Here is a 21,330-nt window from a genome sequence, read left to right as displayed (position 1 = left end):
GTGATACTTTGCCATTACTCCATCTACGAGTGTGAGTCGTTCAGAATTCATTATCCTGAAGGATACTAAATTTGTGTAAATCCGATCTTTTATCGGGGGAAAAGATTGTCGTGAAGATGTTTCAAGAAATCAATCAGATTGTGGTCAGTTCAGTTGGTGGTCCGCTTCGGAAGTATCCCATAGCGTAAATTGAGGTTGAACACAATCCCATAGAACTCTTCCAGTGCCGTCATTCAAGTAAATGATTTTCCTTTGGGTGTAAGACAAAAGATACAGAAAAGAACATAAGAAACAACAACAAGATCTTTTTTTTTCCTGGAGCAAAAAGTCTAGTGGTGTGATTAGCTGAAGGGAAACTTGAGTTGGTATTCTTGCACGGAGAGAAGAATGGACAGTCACGGAAGACGAATAGAGTGGTAATGGCTTTAATTTCAGATTGGTAATTGCATCGGAAGGTTGAAAGAATAGATGGTTGGGTATTGTGTGCGGAAGAGTTAGGGTGGACTTGTAAGAAGTTCTACTATCCCATCATGACCATATTTTGGGACCTATTCTTTGTCTAAACGATTATCTTTTGGAAGATCCCAGGTAATTAATTACATTTGAAGATGAGCCTAGTGGAATTATAGGGGAAACAAAATACTTCAAAGATCGAAGGTTTTTCTTTGAGTTTTCAAGATGTTAGCTTTGTTAAAATCGAGTAAATCATGGACTTCCCACCTCTCCACCAAATGTCAAAACTAAGACCAGCTTCGAAAAGTACTAACTGAGACCTTTATTCTGATATCCCACATGACTATATTTGATGAAAAAAAATTTACACCCATGTATGGGGACCTCCTCTTAAATTCGTCGTAGAAGGATGTCACTCGCTGTATGGGTGAGCGTTCACAGTTCCCACCTTTCTACCAAATTTGGTGTCAGTCGCTGTAACCATTTCCGAGAAAAATGCGTGTGACGGACAGACCGACAGACAGACAGACAGACGTCAAGAATGCCTTTAATACGGCAAAGTGGAGCAAAATCATTGCAGCTTTAGCCAAATTGGGCGGGGTTCCACAAGGATCAGTCCTCGGTCCTCTCCTGTGGATAATAATGTATGACGGAATTTTAAACTTGCAACTACCCAAAGGAGTGACAATCATTGGTTTCCCAGACGATATCGGAGTAACTATCGTGGCCCAAGACATTGATGAGATCGAGGTACTCACAAACGAGATAATTTTTGAAATCAGGTCTTGGCTAGAGGAAGCTGGTCTGACACTCGCGGAGCATAAAACCGAGGTAGTTTTGATTAAAAAGCTAAGGAAGCAGACGTCGAAAAAAATCAGGATTGGTGAACACATAATACAGTCGCAGCCAACGCTTAAGTACCTAGGAGTTATGGTTGACCAAAGACTGAAATTCAAGTCTCATCTTGAAAATTTAGCAACCAAGGCTTCCGGACTGGCTACATTGTTGGCAAGAATGTTGCCAAATATAGGTGGTCCTAGGCAAAGCCGTTGGCTCCTGATCTCGAGTGTTGTTAGCTCTATCTTGCTTTATGCAGCTCCAGTCTGGGCATCGTCTTTGAAGGTGGAAGCAAACAGAAGAAAAATCGCAGCCTCATACCGATTGAGCGCATTACGTACGTCATGCGCTTACCGTACAACTTCAGATGAAGCAGCTTGTGTGATAGCCGGCATGATCCCCATCGACATCTTGGCGAACGAGGCCGACGCCTCTATGACCCATCATATGCAATCGGTGAGTCCTATTCCAATCATCGGCAATTGGCACGAAGTGATTCTATTTTGGAATAGCAAAAAAGGTGGGAATGATTCACCTAAAGGACGCTGGACACACAGGGTTATTCCAGATGTCTCTAAATGGATCAAGCGAAGGCACGGTGAGGTTATTTACCAGCTAACTCAATTCCTATGCGGACACGGAGGGTACCGTGCATACCTTTATCACTTCGGGCGTGACGACTCCCCGTATTGCCCGACATGCGTGATGATTCCGGAAGATGCGGAGCATGTTGTTTTTAACTGCCCGCGGTTCGCTGCGCACAGAGCGGTGGAAATTGACGCCGAGGCACGGTTGACACCCGAGAATATTGTGGACCACATGCTAGCCTCTGAAACATCTTGGAGAGCGGTGGAAAAATTAATGAAGGCGATCCACAATCTGCTGAGGAGGGAGGACCTTCGGAGGAAAGTTACAAATAACGATAGAAGCCGCAGTTCATAACTGATCCTGCCCCGCTATGTAATACCGAAATGGCAATCCCGCGGGATAAGCGAAGGAGAAGGAGGTGGTTTTAGTGAGTAAAAGTCTCACATAACCGTATGGCAGGAGCCAGCGGTAGGTTTTGAACCTTTCCACCTTCCAACGTATAAAAAAAAAAGACAGACAGACAGACAGATTTGGATTTGGGTCTGGAGAAGGAGGTGTTCAAGCGAAGTACGACCTTACCGAGAACACCCGTGGCAAGACCAAACAAAGATGAACTGAAGGCAGATCGTTGGACAACCAAAACAGTGATAACACCCACCGCCAATGTTCAAGATGCGCGACAGCAATGGGTGCTCCAGGAGAAAGAAAGGGATCCATTCAAAAGAAGCTCATCAACTTTGAGATCTCTATCAACGCTAAAGGCGATGTAGGATAAAGTACAGGCAAGATCAATAAACGCCAAAAGTGAAGAAGCGTATAAAAGGAGTAACCCTGCCGGGGTTTATAGGCAGCAGAGTCCCAATCCCTAGGAATTACCTTTTATCCAGCTTGGGGCAAAAATAGTTGAGCTGTCCGAGGACAAGCACAACGTGCACCAACCCATAAAGAATATAGTGAGGGCTAGTAGAGTCCTCTATAATAGACCGCAGATGGAGGAAATGAATACTAAGGATACGCCGAACCCCGCTGGACCAACAGTGTCACAAGCGACGCAAGTGACACCTAACCGTACTACCATCGAATCACGGCGAAATGAACGAGTATGTGAAAATGAAGGGGATCCTTTAAATAATCAGCAGGCGCCTAAGAGAAAATAGATGGACAGGAAACTCTGAAAAGCGTACAGCGGATGTAGAAAAGTCGACCAGCGTTGCGAAGCCCAAGACGAACGGAAACGATGGATGAACTAAGGTTACCCGCAAAAAAACCAAAGGAAAAGTAAAAGTGCCGTCCAGGTGCGATTGTTATCTCCAGTAAGGGCAATCTGTCTTACGCGGAGATACTCAGAAAGGTCGAAGAAAATCCCGACCTAAAAGATATGAACGGAAATGTGAACCGAATCCGAAGAACCCAGAAAGGGGATCTCATGTTCGAGCTGAAAAGATCCAGCGTGGGCAAAACTGATGACTTTCGTGCTCAGGTGAAAAACTCACTTGGGGAGAATGCCGCCGTGCGTGCCCAAAAACACGGGATCTACATACAATGTAAGGATCTCGATGAAGTAACATCGAAAGGAGAAATTTGTACTGCTCTGAAGGAGCAATTCAAGTTGGAAGAACTTGCCTAGGAGTCTTTTGTGAATTATGAATAAACCTGAATCATTCCTGGGTCGTTTAGAATTTACTTGAGCAGACTACGTTCGAATCTGAGATGGAAATCGCCATTATAAGTGCCACGTGTATGCCAGGGGGCGCAGTTTATTAGAAGCATTTGCGCAGATGGACATAGTTTTTGCTAACGAAGGTGCTGTAAACACCTTTCAGAAAGGGGGGTCAGGCTCGGTTGTAGACCTGACTTTTGTCAGCCTTGCGCTGGTGCGAGGTATGCTCTGGTGCGTCAGCGAACGCTACACCCACAGTGATCACCAGGCAATCTTCTTTGAGACATGTATCCAGAAACAGGGCAAAGACCTATCATGCCCGAAACCGAGAAAGATTTCAGGCTGGTTTGCAAAATCTTTGGATGAGCAGACCTTCATAGATGTGTGGTTAGATCAACCTCAGAAAGCAGGCGCCTCTACAGAAAGAGCCGTCCATGAGGCCCAATGCATCGCCAAAGCATATGACCCATCCATGCCTAGGAGGTGCTCATTCCCCAGTAGGAGACCAAACTACTTGTTGAATGGTGAACTGGCTGGTCTTCGATCAGCCTGCCACCGAGCCAGAAGAGCGGCTCAGACGGTGGTAGGTAGAGTCGATCAGGGGCGAAAAGAGTGCGCCTATAAGGTAGCCTTCAAGCTCCCCATCCAGCGAAGCAAGAGGGAATGCTTTAAGGAGCTCTGCTCGGAAGTGGACATAAACCCGTGGGGGTGTGCCTACAGAATCGTGATGGGACGATTCAGGGGCCGTTCATCTCCGCAGACCACATGTCCCACCCTCTTGCTGAAAATCGTCCAGGGGTTAATCCCCCAGCCAGAGGAGAGCGCCGAAACATGCTAGTCACCTCTGAATCTGACGGCAATTCCGCCAGTCACCAGAGACGAGCTGTTGGATATCTGCGGTAGAATAGGAGACAATAAAGCACCAGGACTGGACGGAGTACCGAATAAGGCCCTTAAGCTTGCAGTGAAATCCAGGCCGGACATGTTCGCCGAGTTGTTTGAAGCGTGCATGTCTGAGGGGATATTTCCAGCGGCATGGAAGCGGTAGAAGTTGGTACTTCAGCCTAAGCCAGGTGAACCATCGTCATACCGACCCATATGTCTTTTGGACGCTGTGGGGAAAATGTTAGAGCGGGTAATCTATAATAGATTACTCCCAGTTGTTGAGAGCCAGGGAGGTCTCTCAGATCGGCAGTATGGGTTCCGTAAAGCTAGATCAACCATTGATGCCATCAAGTTGGTTACTGTCTTGGCCGAAGATGCAATTCACGGAAAAGGTACTACCAGAAATACTGCGTGGTAGTAACCCTGGACGTGAAAAATGCATTCAATTTGGCCAATTGGAATCTAATACGGAAATCCCCAGCGAAAGTTGGTATTCTCACCTATCTCGCTGCTATCGTCGATATTTACTTAACTGAAAGGAGGCTCTGGTATGACACCGATGATGGACTCCAGGAGTACGTTGTTTCCGCAGGTGTCCCCCAGGGCTCCGTATTGGGACCACTATTGTTGAACATCATGTACAACGATGTACTTAATCTTCCCCTTCCGAGGGAAGCCACAGTGTTGGGTTACGCTGACGACATAGCGCTGGTTGTTGTCGCAAAGTATCTCGAAGATGCTGAGTTATACTCAAGCGAGGCAATCAGTGCTGTTAAAAGTTGGCTAGAGAGCTCTGGTCTGACACTGGCGGAGGAAAAAACTGAGGTGGTCCTCATCACTAAGCGCCGGAAGAGAAATTACACCTGTATTAGAATCGGTAATCATATCCTCACTTCCAAGCCGACCATCAAATATTTGGGGGTGGTGATAGACAGGAAGCTTAGTTATAAGCAACATGTGCGGTATGTTTGCGACAAACCATCAACTACCAGTATGGCCCTGCAAGGATGGCGCCGAACGTGGGAGGACCATGGCATACCTCTAGGTTGCTTATAGCCAGGGTGGTGACCTCGATTATGGTCTATGCAACCCTAGTTTGGAAGGAGTCGTTGCGCATGTCAGGGAACGTTACGAAACTGAGTTCAGTATCCAGGAGGACAGCCCGGAGGGTATGCTCTGCCTTCAAGACTGTCTCAGATGACGCAGCGTTCGTCATCTCTGGGATGATGCCGATTGACATCTTGGCAGATGAGATGGCGAACATATACACTGCGAAGCCAACCTCTTCCTCATCGCGAACGAAGAAGACTGAGAGGGAGAGATCCATAAATAGATGGCAAGAGCGGCGGACACGCTCGGGAAAGGGTCGATGGACTCACAGGCTCATTCCTGCCATCAAGGAGTGGTTGGAGAGACGACACGGTGTGATTAATTATAATCTCACCCAGTTTCTCACCGGGCATGGAGGATATCTCCAATACCCTTCACAGGTTTAAATTGGAGACCTCACCCGACTGTTTAAATTGCGATGGAGTCCCAGAGGACCCAGAGCATGTATTCTTCCACTGTCCGAGATTTGTGGAAGAAAGGAGGGATCTAGAGGGGACTCTAGGAGAGGTGCTGGTACCAGAAAATCTGGTGCCGAAAATGCTAGCACATCAAGAGAATTGGGATGCGGTCAACTCAATGATCGAATCTATCCAAAATAAACTGTGAAAAGCAGAGGAGGGGAGAAAAACGCGGTCACGTGCGCCGCGTATAGAAGAAAGGCGACTAAGCTAGAGTGAGCTGACCCCGCCCCGTGATGTAATACCTTAAGGTGGTTCCGCGGAGCAGGGAGGGAGTCGGGGGTGGTGTTAGTAGGTAAAAATCCCACACGCTGGTGTGTCCAGACTAGTGTCTTTTGAAGATTTCCACCTCCTAAAAAAAAAGGCAGATTTTAATAAGGTTTTGTGTTTACACCAAACCTTAATAATAGTAGCCAAATTACAGTTTAATTCAACGTATTTCCCGAGTAAATGTATCGATTGAGTGATGCTGCTTTCTTCGAGGTTACTTTTCCCAAAAACTCTGGCCAAACCTTGGATACCAAATATATCGGTTTTCGAATGTTGTAATTTAAAACCTGTAACTGTTTTCGAAATCTTTCATTGTTAGCCGCTAGCATTGCTTTTCAGATACATTTAAGAACCGTGTAATTCCGCTTTTTTACGCATAAGTTGATGAGAATCTGATAAGCCTTTTATGACAAAAGTGAGAATATGTCCGTAAAATGGCTATAGTTTCTTTTTCGTACAAGAAAATTGTGAAATATAACTGCGTTTGCCATTAGCAAACATTCAATCACGTCTTAAATGTTACTGGGAATATACCGAAACAATTATGTTTTATTTATACAATCCAAACATAATTCATAAATTCATCTTATTACAAAAAACACATTTTTATGATCGCGAGATAAAAGATTTAATTTAATTCAAGGCCTTAGTTTTTTTTTTTTTGAAATATTTTGCAGAAACTTTACAGCAGGGGTTCGTTCCATGGAATTTTAACACATTTTGGATTATTCGCGTGTAATAAAATTTGAAAATTAGTTATTTTCTACAAAAGTAACCTAAAGTCATCGTTTGGTTGGGATAGTGTGAAACAAAGCATTTTAGCAACCGCATGGTAAATTAGATTCAAGCTAAAGTATGTGTATAGATACATGCGACGCAAGTAGCGACCAGAAGATTTGTCGGTTATTAAAAAAAGTGTTAATTATTTATGATTTGTAGCAAATCATGTTTTGGTAGTTGATCAGTTTGAGATAAAGGAACGTATCCCAACAGGGCTTCCCTTTAAATCGCAATTAACACTTGTTGTTTCCATCTTTTGATGATGAAAGATTGTGAGAATAAAATTGAGTATGAGGGAACTATAATAGATACAATCTTCTGCCTCATTTCCACAATTATTTTGAAACCATCAACGTCTTCAGATATTTTTAAAGGGATCTATCTAAACTCCAGGTTTTCTGTAGAGAAAATGAAAATTTACTATTAATTAGCCCTAATTTGTCTGCTAGATTATCTATTCGCTTTTTCCTTCGAAGTTGCATTTTTTGGTTGATTTGTTAGTGTCTAATTAGATACTTTACCAAAATAAATGATTTCACAGTCATGCTCACATTATATTGTGATCTTGGGTATTATGTCTAACTGACCTTGGTGAAACTGGGATTATCTCTTGTATTTTATGAAATTACTGAATAATTTTGAACTATGTTAGGTTATTTTACTATTTTGCTACAATGCAGCATTTGTTTCATGGCCGCGGATTTAAATTAACACAATTATGTAAAATGGAGCGGATATTTATAATTCTTAGTTGTGTCATTACAATAAATTATGAGAAAAATTTAATAAATCGACAAAGTTATAAATAAAGCTGAGCATGACTTCAACTATAAGACTTCTCTGTTCTACGACATGCTACTCACCAAGGGAGGGTTGTTAAGCGACACTTTGCTGTTAAGGTTATAAGGAACGTTTTGTCCGTGGTAAGTCCAACGAGTTCTTCATTTCAGTAGGTTAAATCATGGCCGTACCTGCTCCGCTGTAGCACCTTTCCACTTCTTTCTAAATTTGCGGGGTTTTAATCTGCTCCGCGCCGTGTCATTAGTTGTTCCGCTCGCTTATTTATGACTATGTCCCTGCGACCTCAGTGCAAGTTTGCTATGTACATCCAAGGAATCATCTTTGCTTCCAACCTCCATTTCAAGGCTAAAGTCGGTTGCGACGGTATGGCGAAAGTCATTGCTGACGTGTCCAGAATGCGTCGTAGGCGAGGAATCAGCGGAGTTTTTCCGGAACACTCAACGAATCCCAACGGAGCGTCCAAACAGCATAGTTTTAGGTGACGGAAGCGGAAGAGTATTGAGGTAGACTTTGGGGGTTACCCACACAGCATGCTGAGTCGATCACCGGCGAAGGCTAGTAGAAGCCAATACGCCTGGCATGGATTTTGCCGATGTTACCGAAGAGGAAGTTCGACGAGCCATAAACAGCTCGAAGAACTGGAGGGGCCCAGGTCTGGATCGGGTGCAGAATTTTTGGTATAAGAAATTTACCGGCGCACACAGTTGGCAAACAGCATAAATCAGGCCATGAGTCATGATAGGATTACCTACCTTATCCCTAAGGACACCGCAGACACAAGACCGATTACTTGCTTACCAACCCTCTACAAATTCATAACGTCCATTATTAGTGCAAGGGTCAATGCGCACCCCGAGACCAACAACATTCTGTCCGAGTAGCAGAAGGGCTGCCCATTTGAATCAAGGGGTTGCAAAGAGCAACTCATTATCGACTCGGTAGTTGAAGGACAAGCAATTAGAGGCCAAAGAAACCTCTTTAGTTGCTATATCGATTATGTCAAGGTTTTTGATAGCGTCCCGCATACCTGGCTAATCGATATCCTACATCTGTATCGCATTGATCCCAAACTAATAAAGTTTTTGGCGACAGTCATGAAAGGCTGGCATACCATCTTAGCAGTGCATACATCTGAGGGTGCTTATACCTCAGAACTCATCCGTATACGAAGAGGCATCTTCCAGGGTAATTCATTGAGTACCATGGCTACTGAGGGCATGGTTTTGAAATAAAGTACGGCTTACGTGCTAAGTGTGAAGTGGCACACTAGATGTACTCAAATGACATGAAGCTGTATGCTGGTACTGGCGACCACCTTAGAAGTCTGTTGACATGTTCAGCCGTGATATTCGGATGGAGTTTGGATTAGACAAGTGTCGAATCCAAGCCATCTGCAAAGGTCATCACGAGCCGGATGCCAGACATAGCATTGATGACATCCACATCGAAGCTATGACCGAGCCAAACTTATACAAGTACCTAGGAATTCTGCAAGGACCCCATGCTCGTGTTGGTGATCTGAAGGATGTTTTGCTGTCCGAATTCTTGCTACGTGTAAAGCTGGTGCTGAAATCGCATCTTTCAGGGAAGAATAAAATAAGCGCATTGAATGCATTCGCTATCCCTTCACTGGCTTATGCATCCGGAATATTGCCGTGAATGCAAACCGATCAGCGGCGGATACGGACTACTATGTTCAAATTCCGAATGCATCATCCAAACTCTGCTGTGGAGCGGATGAACCTGTCTCGTGACATCGGATGTAGGGGCGTGGTTGACGTGGTGGAACAACATCATTGCTAAGTCGACTAGCTGCACGCTAATTTTGGTACCAAGAAGCAGGCGAATCTCTCGCATGCAGGTGTTTGTAAGGCAGACTGTGGGCTGACTCCACTTAACTTGAAGGATCGATTTTTCAATCCTCTGAGTGGGGTGAAGTCGGACCAATGGAGCTATGAATGGAAGTCGAACGCAATTCACGATAAGCAGGCGAATTGTTTTTGGCAGCGATATGTCGATTTGCATTAGTTGAATAGATCTGGGTCTCTGCTGGCGAGCTCTTTGCTGAGACGGAGGGATTCATGTGTGCCATTCAGAATAATCTAGTCGCCTCTCGAGCTTATAAAAATCTCATAATGAAAGATCGGGCGGAGAACGACCAGTGCAGAATTTGTGGTTCGGCGTTAGAGACATTGGAACATCTCATTTCTGGTTGCACTGTAATGGCACCAGTGCAATACATGAACAGGCATAATGCTGTATGTGATTCATCAAAACCTTGCATAGAAGCATAGGCTGATGAAGGGAACATGTCCAGTTTACCGATATGAGCCGCAAGCAGGACTTGATAGTTGTTTAGGATCTGCGGGATCCTAAGTCCCCATCCACTTGATGGTGGACCGGACTAAATGAGGGGCAACTTACTCCCTCGTTTTTTAGTCCATGGATCTCTAGTATTGGAGCGTAGCACCCCAAGCATTAAGAATTGAAAAAATCAAAAATTTGACTGACGGTCAGGCAGCGTCTGATGAGTTGCCTCTGCCCTGGACGAAACCGTCAGTCAAATTTTTGATTTTTTCAAGGACTTGATAGTTCCAATACATGCGGTTCGAATACATGCTGTATTGGGACCGGCAATTTCTAGCTGATCGCCATATTCTACAGAACAAGCTTGACGTGCTGTTCGTTGACAAGACGGGCCGCTCCATGTATATTATTGATGTTGCTATTTCCCATAATAGCAACATTGAACGGAAATACGTGACGAAAAAGGTGAAGTATGAGCCACTGGTTCGGGAAATTAAAGAAATTTGGCGTTTCGAGCGGTTTTTAAAGCAGAACACACCCTTGGAGCTGTCCTCCTTTAGACCGCATTCAGCTTATGAGCGTTAAATGGCATTTGAATTGCCTTTCCCCAAATTGGGGAAGCATAAAGTAAGATCGAGTTAACCATCCTGGCAATAGGTAGCCTACAAGTGTACCGAGGCTCTCCCACGTTCGGCATTATTCTTGTCGGGGCCATATTTGGTGTGGATCTCTTATCACAAGAATATTGCATTGCATGTCAATTCGAAGTATTTGATGTTCGGCTTGGAAGTGATGATGTTATTCCAGATTCTAATTCGGGTATAATTTTGCTCCCGCCGCTTTGTGACGAGGATCGTTTCCTTTTTTTCTTCCGAAAGTGCCAGTCCGGCGCTCTTTGACCAGGCCTTAATAGCACTGATTGCTATGTAAGAGTATAACACAGCATCCCCTAGATACTTTACCACTACAACCAATGCTATATCATCGACGTAACCCATCATCGGGGCCTCCATCGGAACCGTTCTCGCTGGTAGTTATCGACAGTAGCTGCGGGATAGGTGGAAACACTAATCGTCGCCAGGCACTTTTGTATAAGGTTTCGATCGGCCGAACTAAAGGCAATCCTCACTCGCAGGGTCGCCACCCCGCAGTATTTGCTACTATTGCACTTTCCGTGAATTATATTTTCGGCCAAGCCAGATTTGGCTTTACGGAACCCATACTGTTGATCTGAAGCCTCCTTAACGATCGGGAGTATTCTGTTGTAAATTACTCGCTCCAACATTTTCTCCATAATCTGTCTAGAAGACATTTAGGTTTATAAGAGTATGACTCACCTGGGGGTTCACCTGCGTTAGGCAGCAGTACCAGCTTCTGCCGCTTCGATGCTGTAGGGAATATCTCCTCGAACATGCACGATTTCAACAATTCAACGGACATGTCCGGTCTGGATTTTACGACGAGCTTAAGGGCGATGTCCAGACCCGGGACTTTGTTATCACCTATTCTGCTGCAGATCTCCAACAGCTCGTTCGTGGTTGCTGCAGAAATTGCGGTCAGATTCAGAGATCTCTGAAATGTCTCAGTGCCCCTCTTTTGTTGGAGGAATAATCCTTGTATGAATTTCAAAAATGGCCTTCCCACAAGGGTTTACATCCGTTTCCGAGCCGAGCTCCTTAAACATTCGCTAGATGGCAATCTTGTGGTTTTTGTGTGCTACCTTGTAAACATGCCCCTTTTGTCCCTGAGCGTACTCTGAGCCGTTTGTCTGGCTCGGTGGCAGGCTTATCGAAAGCTGGCTAATTCACTATTCCGCCAGTAGTTGGATCTTCTACTGGGGAATGAGCACCTTCTAGACATGGACGCGTCACATGTCAGATCCATTGTGTGATATGAAGAGCGCTTTCCGTGCGATCACCTGCCTTAGAAGGTTGGCCTAGCCACACTTCCAAGAAGCTTCCCTCGTCCAACGTTTTTGCAGACCAGTCTGATGCCCTTCTCGGCTTTAGGTATCCTGTTTCTTTGGCCTGTTTTGTGGCTCCCTCCTCAGTTCAAATATGATTACCTGGTAATCGCTGTTGGGGTAGTCCTTGCTAATGTGCCATAACATATCACGTGCCAGTGCAGTGTTGCCAAAGGTCAAGTCTACGATCGAGGAAGACCTCTCTTTGTGATAGGTGTTTGCATCACATTGCCCAAAACTAAATTCAACTGGGCAAAAGCATTGAAGACACCTGCAATCACCTTGGACTTTGTTACCTTGTATCGAGAACAGAATTGTCTAACATGTCTTCAAATTCAGACACTGTGGGACTGGTTGAGGCGTGGCAGCTGCACACATAAACACCGCTTATTTGCGCCCTCATGGAACCACTGGCTAACTGACTCACGGAGCATTGTGTAGCTTGGCGACCTATGATCGAAGTTTATTTGAATGAACATCATTTTTGAGTATTACCATACGTTTTTCTCAAGCTTACGGCGGATTCTTCTTCCAGTTCCTAAAGTTTAAATTGTTCTTTCATCACAGTGCATATTTCTTTTCTGGATATCACATCGTCAAGATCTGCACTGTATGTAGATCTCATCCTTTTGGGACCGAACTGTGACATTCTCCCCAAGCGAGTTCTTCACTTGGGAGCGAAAGCCTTCGGTATTACCCCAGTTGGATTTTTTCAGCTCAAACATGAGATCGCCCTTCTGGATCCTTGTTGACATTTCCACCCAGATCTTTTAGACCGGGGTCAGATTTAATTTTTTTTAGAATCTCGGCGTACGACAAATCTCCCTTACTGGAGATATCAATCGCCTCAGGACGAATTCAGAGGCTCGTCCTTGGGGCACAGGTTTTTTTTTACTTTCTGTGTTAGTTCCGTTTTTGGGAATTACTAGTATATATTTTGTTTCTTTGGCACCTGCTAATTCTCTGCAAGATCACCGTTTTCTCCCAAGCACTTTTCTTTGCTGGCAGGTTGCTAACAGTACGGCTGGGTGTCACTTGGGTTGCCTGTAACACGGTTGGATTGGCAGATTGGGATCTCTTTCCTATTCCTGCGACCTAATGGCTCTCACCAAATTTTTAGTGGCTTGGTGCACGTTGTGCTTGTCCTTGATGAAGTGGGTGTAAATTTTTTTCACCTAATATATAGGGGGTATCAATTGAAAGGTCCCGATCAGCTTACAAGAGACTTTACCGGCATAAATTACTTCTAGACTAAATTTTCAAAACCTACCCATCTTTCGCACCAATTGCGAGCTTCTCATCCTACTATGTATCTCATCCTACGTGTTGTCCTTAATATTGACCCTTCTTCTACTCTAAATTTGATTAAAAAAGCGAATAGAGGGTCTTATTTCGAATTTTCCTCTAGGATGACATGTAAAAATTTCTTTTTTTTTTACCTTAGTTTAATTCTTAGATTAAGTTTAACTGATATATAATTAAAGAAATAAATGACTTCAATCCCAAATTCGATCTATGGAGGTTAGTTTTCAGATACTAGATTAAATTAGAATTAGAGAGCTAAAGCGGTTGCTAAATGAACCTAAAGGAGCCAAGTTAAAAACCAAGTTCTTCTAAGCATATTCCAATTTATTTTATGTCATTTTCCGAAAATTTATTTGTCATCTTCACATTTACCGCTATTCATATAATAAATTTATTGGCCTTACAAATGTATTATATTTGATACCCTGAAACCCCACGCATTCCAAGCGAAAATTTGATATTTTGAAAATGGAATTGGTAGCAAAGGCCATTGGCTATTACAACCATATTAACAACGATTCACTTTAAGCCACTTAACTCATATATTTTAATCTATTCCTGACCAAGTTCCTTTATCTTATCTAAAACATCTCATATTTCATATTTCAGGCCAACGGCTGGGAAAAAAACTGTAAGTCGATATGCATACTAAATACTTTTATCTTTTTTTCTTTAAACCAATTAATATGTATTTTTATCATGCTCTCCTCACTATAATTCTTCAATATGAAGTGAATGATATTTTTGTTGTTAATTTTTTTTTGCATAAAATATTCAGATATTTTCAAATGTTGAGAAGAAAAAAAAAGTATTTCATTAATCCAGGGGAAAACGTGGATGTTCATAGATACATATATAGCAACTTTGTTATATGCAAATTATGAATTTTTGCTTCTTAATGGAATTCCCACGTTTTCAAAGTAACGCCATCAAGCAAAGAAGGTCAAATAGAATCTTTAAATTCCCAACACCTTCGTAACTAGTTTAGAATTCAATGGCTTGTAACCATTTTGGCAGATGTATTTGTTGGAGCGATAGTATGAATGAAAAGATGAACTGGCGTTTAGATAAAATTGGGGATTATAGTGGTAGGTGTATCTGTATTTACCTAGTGAAGCATAGATTTGAAATATTGAAATTGGAGGCGATTTTAAATGAAGGATGGTTCCCTGACATGAGCGCGATTTGTCAATTCTTAAATGTCATTTCATTTAGGTGGACTAAACCTGTGTTTTGAATGGATGCGTTTGTCAGTCGAAAATATCTTTAATAGTTCTGCTGGCTTCTCTAACTAGGCATTTTATTTTACCTTATCCGCTTACATTTATTTTTATTCACTAAGCCAGTCAAGTAATATATGGAGCCAATAATTTAGAAATTTAAAAGCAAACCTTGGCCTTTATCAAGGTGGACCAAACTTCGAGCAAATTGTGACATTTTTTTTATAATTAGATTGATTCGGATTCGAGAAAAAAGTTTTATCCAAGTCCAGACTAAAGCAAGCGTAAGAGTGATGTCATTGTGTTGGAATTAATAATTTTTGAAATCCATGCAATTTACCAAATCCTCTTCCAGGTCTTAAAAATTATAACAAAAAAAAACAACTGTAGTGAATTTGCATCTATGGAGACCCCTCTTAAAGTCAAGGCAGAACGATATTACTCACGGCATGCATGAGGGTTCACACCTCCCACTTTCCTACCAAATCATAGTAGTAACCGTTTTTGAGGAAAGTGCATGTAATAGGCAGACGGGCAGACAGACAGACAGCCTGTGAGTAGTTGCAAGATCTCCCGCCAGGCGCGACCCCAGTTATTAGATAGGGGCATACCTATTGATGCGTAAATATGTCTTCATACATTTTCTTCTCAGAATGTGCATGGCCAAGGATTTGCTTATCCCTGGTGCGTGGACAAGAATGGCTATTAGCCGGATATGCAGAACACAAAGCCATCATAACGAGAGAAGGAGTAAACTTACGGCACAGGGACTCATATCCCTAGTATCGACGGCTTTTGGGAGTGAACAGGCGGGCTCACTGTCGTGGATACCTCTCGATCGCAGTGCTGGTGTGTTGGACAACCATCGTGGCATCTATTACTACAAGCGTTTTAGATTTGAAGAAGGAGGTATTCAAGCGAAGTAACACCTTACGGAGAACACCAATAACAAAAGCGAAGGGAGATGAAATCAAAGCGCTGATTTTTTTAAGATGGACAGCAGCAGGAGATACTTCAGGACCAAGAGAATTTAGGAAAAGTTCGTCAAGTCGAAGATCACTGAAAATGCCAAGGACTTGTCATTAGGAGTCATAGAAAACAGAGCGATGGGGTAGCGGAGAGGCAAAGTTTTTGCGCAGTTGGATATAGCTCAGGCAAACGAAGGTGATTTAAACACAGTTTGGAAAGGGGGTGTTCATCAAACGTAGATCTGACATCTGTCAGCCCCGCATTGGTGTGTGGCATATCTTAATGCGTCAGCAAGGGCTACACCCATACCGATTTCTAGGTTATCTCCTTTAAACTGTGGGTGGAGCAACAGATTGGTATGCAAAATCTTTGGATGAGCAGACCTTCGTAGAAGCGTGGCTAGACCAACCTAATAGAGCAGGCGCCTTTAGAAAAAGTGCCCAACATGTCACACAATGCATCTCCAAAGCATGTAACGTGTCCATGCCTACGAAAAGATCCAACTATTGGCGGAATTGTAAACTGTTCAGCCTTCGACAAGCCTACCACTGAGCCACATGAACGCTCAGAGAGTTGTAGTTAGGGTCGACTAGAAGGTTGCAGAAAGTTGGTATTCCTGCCTATCTCGCTGTTATCGCCTATAACTAATTACAAGAACGTAGGCTTTGGTATCATGCCGATTATGGCTCTGCGTCCAGCACTGTATCATGTAAATAATGAACCTAATCTTCCAATCAAGGAGGAAGCCACGGTTGTGGGTTACGTCGACGACATAGCACTGGTTGTATTCACAAAGCATCACGAAGATGCTAAGTTATACTTATGCGGAGCAATCAGTTCTGTAGAGGGCTGGCTAGAACGTTCTGGGTTGACACTTGTAGTCGACGAAATGCTTCTATTTGCTTGTCATAAGAGCTATACTGGAAATTACGCTCGCATTGAAATCGGGGATCATAATTTCGCTTCAAGCCGGTCGTCAAATACTGTGGAGTGGTGGTAGTTTTAAGCATCTCCTTTAAGTATGGCTTTGCAAGGATGATGCCGAACGTAGGATGGTTATGGTATACTTCTAACTTGCTTATAGCCAAGATTGTGAGCTTGATCTTGCTTTATGCAACTCCAGTTTGAGGCAGAGCATTACAGATAACATTTAGAAGACTCATTGCAATCTACAGAAGAGCAGCCCCAAAGACATGCTCTGGCTTCAGGACTGTCTCAGTTGATGCAGTGTTCATCACTTCTGGAATGATACCGATTGGTAACCTGGTAGATGAGATGATGAACATATACCATGCGAATTGAACCCTCCTTTAGAATAGACGAAGAAGGGGAGAGATTTGAACATATGTGGCAAGAGTACCGGGAACGCTTGTTGATGAATCGATAGATACACAGGCTGATCCTTGCCACGAAGGTGTAATTGGAGAGCCTGAACGATGAGCTTAATCATAATTTTAACCAGGTTCTCAAGGAGCATGGGTGATATCGCCTGTAGATGTGTAGGTTTAAAGTGGGCACCTCATCCGATTGCTTAAACAGCAATGGAATTCCAGAGCATGCGGAGGTCATGTACTTTCACCCTCGATGAATTGTCAAAGAAAAGAGGAACCTAGGCGAGGCGTTAGCATAAGAAAATCTGGTGTAAAGTATCCTAACACGTCAGAAGGATTAGGATACGATCAAATCCATGATCGCATTTACCTAAAGAAACCGCGAAAGGGAGAGGAGACTGTGCCGTCCTATTTGTCAGTGCAATCCGGCGGTGTGGTTCCGTCAATTGGAAGCGCATTTTGTTCTCGTAGCCGTTTCAACGCATGCCACGTCCTTCAATCTTGCGCTTACCGGTCTCGATGAAGAGATCATCATGGTCGCGGACGTGTTGGAAGATTTCTCTTACGTCCGATGGAAGGAGAGACTCATACGGCGGCTGTCAGTAAGTGAGAAAGCGAAGCTGAGTCACTTGCTGAATGAGCTGATGCTGGACTACCGTACCCTCAGCCAGCTGTTTCGAGAAGTGAGGCAGCTAGGTTGGGATAAGGTTGGCTCAGAGCCGTTGAAACCACTGTGGATGTAGTAACTCTCAGAGAGCACCTGCGCTATCTTGGACTGCGCGGACTCGGGATACCTGGAGGTGCTGTCTGCCACTGCCGAGGTGTACTCGTAGGTGCACACCGTGTTCGCGGAAATGTCTAGGGACACACGTGAAGAAGTCGAGGTCCTTAAACAAACGGACGAGTTTTTTTGAAATAATTAAGACTTGCTTTTTTCTATTCGCTGGTGATATTTATTGATCTTGCAAATATCGATATTTCGGGAATCACTTTCTCTCTTCGTCAGTGCTAACAAGTCACTTGATGTAATTTCAATACAAAATTAGGCTTGCTGGGTACCTTGCTGGCGGCTACCCGAAGCATTGTACCACGTTGCCTTGCGATTTTCGACCCTCTCAGCGGACGTTGCTTTCTGGTCGACATGGGCGCGAAGGTGTCGGTTCTCCCCGTACCCCATCCAAACACGCTAATACTACAACACTCCTCTCCGATCCGCACTTATGGGTACAACCAGGTGGACGTGAAGCTCGGATTGTGTCGAACGTTTTCATGGCGATTCGTTTTGACAAACCTTATTTTAGGAGCAAAATTGCTGTGTGACTATGGGATGATGGTGGACCTGCAGAGAACAGCCTTGGAAGACCCCACCAACCTCTTTGAAGTCGTGAGGAAAAATTTACACCTGCGTTGGCGACATTCTTTCGAATGTTTTCGAGGGTCAGTTATCACCATTGGCGCACTACTCCAAATATATCGCAACATCACTACTGAAAGTAGTTCTCCCAGCCGGTTAAACACGATGTGCAGCACCATATCGTCTCAAATTTGCGTCCCGTATCACCGCAGAAGCTAGATGTAACAAGGAAAGGATGTTATGAAACAGGGTATATGTAGACCTTCTAATAGCTCTTGGTCATCTCCACTCCATATGGTCCGTAAGCCTTGCGGCCTTGGGGAGGTTACAGGTGTCTGAATGCTTAGACAATTCCCGACCAATACCCTATCCCATTCATCCATACATTACTTGACAAGTTGCCGTGTTTCCACGATCTTGGATTTGGCCAAGGCGTATTATCAGGTACATATCGGCTATTTGCACACCTTACGGACTCTCGGAGTTCACCAGGATGGAATTTGGCTTGTGGAACGCAGCGCAGACATTTCAGAGACTCATCCACTCTCTCCTACGAAACCTAAACTTTTCTTTCGTATCATGAATAGCGTTTTAGTCGCCTCATCTTTGGACCATCTCAAGTGAATTTTTCAACGTTTTCTTGAGTCCGGGCTCGTTTTAAACGTTGAAAAGTGGAAATTCCTATAAAGGTCGGTGCAATTTCTAGACCACTTGATCACCTCTGCCGAAATTCAGCCAGACCTAGACAAGATTGAAACGATCAAAAACTTTCTCTTTCCAATTGCGATGAAGGATCTGCGACGATTCTTGGGCATGTTAAACTCTTTTTTTTACTTTTCCTACCCAAGGTCGCTCATCACTAAGCGATCATCAACGTCTTGTCTGGGCCCAAAACAAAAGATTCTGGCGGTGTTGCGTGGTCTAGGGAGGCTGTCTAGGCGCTTGAAACGTTCAAGGAGCTTCCTATCTTCGGCTCGAATTCCTTCTTATTCTATGAGACCTCGGACAAGCGACCTAGGCCATTTATTTCGGGTGAATTTCGCAAAGAAGTATTCCACGCAGTACACGATCTTGCGCACCCAGGCATCACAACCACGAACCGGTTAGTCCCCGGAAAATACTTCGTCTGGCCGTCTATGAACAAGGAGGTAACCTCTTGGGCCAGTGAGTGCATCGCGTGCCAGAAGTGTAAGATCAACAAGCACGTAAAAATGGAAGTAGGCGTATACCGTAGGTTGACCATGCACTTCCACATCATCCATCTCGACATCATTGGCCCTTTGCGAGACTTGTACGGTTACGAACATTTCCTCACAATCATCGACAGGTTTACGCGGTGGCCTGAAGCGATACCTCTGACTGATATTACTGCACAATCATGTGCCGAGGCCCTCTGTCGAGAATGGACCCCGCGCTTTGGTGTACCAGCCGTAAACATCGCGGATCAGAGAATGCAATTTGGAATCTACCGTGCTAGACGTGCTCGCAGGTCCTTATTAGGATGAACGATCCTTGGAAGCCGCTACACGCATCCTTTAAAGTCCTGGAGCGACGAGAGCACCCTTTCAAGCTCGCCGTCCGAAAGGGTCCAAATGAGTCTTCTTGTCGCGACTGAAACTGACTGGTTTGAGGATAGGATTGCTAATTATAGAAATCTGAAGTAACTGAATACCAGATAATACTCAAATCATGCACAGTACGGTGACATCATACTTGAAAAGATATCTTTATTGTAAATCCCCTTTTTGACCGTCGGGGGACCAGCTTAGACTAACTTGATAACTTGATTATCGAAAATAATGGATAAAATGGGGACAAATAATATAAATAAATTAGCAAAATAAGCGTTTCCAAATCAAGAAGCTCTTGTTTTTCGAGACAAACCAAATCTTACCATGCACGTCATACATACATAATTAAGATAAACAAATACACAAACCAAGTGTTAACAATTCCCACAAACGATCCAGTTTAAATAACGTTAATTTTAAATCAGTTCTTCTGAAATAAAGGCAACTCCAATGAATACAAACGCCTAACAACCGGTTCAAAGATACTCTTATCCAACAATCCATTCTACTTTGAATACAAAAACTATATCAAAACAATATCTATTTCAGAGAAAATGCTTTTCCAAACATGAAAATTGCATTCAGACTCTGAACCGGACACCTATTTAGTATTCCATGTTGTATTCAACTGGGAACTGAATACAGTCAGGGAATGAGAATTAAGTGCAAGACTGGGTGTAATGAACTATATCTGAATAGAACCCTTAGATTGTTTTCAGCGGCATAAAGATGCACGGGAGTGCTATGAGGCGTTAGAGGTTAATCTTCTCAGATAAATTTCAGATCAAGGTGGAAATTAGCCCCCGGTTGGAGGTGAATTAGAAGGTTCTTCTAAGGGGCTATCTGCAGCCATATTTCGGCCCTTCGATGTGTATGCGTCTCAAGATGGACTGGGATGGTAACTTCAATAGTTTTGAAGTAGATAAACTAGGAACAGAATGAATCAGATAAATGGGTGAAACAATCTTCTCGCCCCAAATGAGAATGCCAAAAATCTGTCAAGTTCTGATATAGTGCTTGCCTAGAGTGGCAGAGAAGAAATCGGACCCGGTGAGTACGTCATCGACATAGAAGTTCCGCTGTATCACTTCTGCTGCTAAGGGGTATCTTTGCATTCCCTCTTCACCAAGTCTCTCAAGCCATATTTTTTTTAAGGATTGCGGGGTCCTAAGTCCGCATCCACTTTAAAAATATTAGGTGTAAAGCCGTCTTCGCCTAATATTTTTAAATTTTGGGTGCTAAGCGTTAAACGAGGGGTCCGTGGACCAAAAAAAAGAGGGAGGAAGTTGCTTCTGATTTAGTCCGGTTCGACATCAAGTGGATGAGGACTTAGGACCCCGCAATCCTTACAAAAATATGTTCAACTCTGGTCAAGCTTTGGCCCAAAGTCTGGACAGATTTACGCTCAATATAATTCGCAGTCATCTCGCGTTCTGCGAACTATATAAAAGGAGCACTTAACATCTGC

The 21,330-nt window shown here is 43.6% G+C and overlaps 1 protein-coding gene across 1 annotated transcript in view; it reads left to right on the top strand.

Moving 5' to 3' along the window:
- LOC119656982 overlaps positions 1-21,330 on the top strand; it is a 260,103-nt gene that overhangs the window by 23,090 nt on the left and 215,683 nt on the right. The window contains exon 2 of the mRNA XM_038063716.1: positions 14,027-14,048. The gene's annotated coding sequence lies outside the window, so the exon portion shown is untranslated. The remainder of the gene's footprint in view (positions 1-14,026; positions 14,049-21,330) is intronic.

This window comes from Hermetia illucens, chromosome 5 (assembly GCF_905115235.1).
Source record: "Hermetia illucens chromosome 5, iHerIll2.2.curated.20191125, whole genome shotgun sequence".
NCBI classification, from domain to species: Eukaryota; Metazoa; Arthropoda; class Insecta; order Diptera; family Stratiomyidae; genus Hermetia; species Hermetia illucens.
This window is presented reverse-complemented; position numbering and strand designations above follow the sequence as displayed.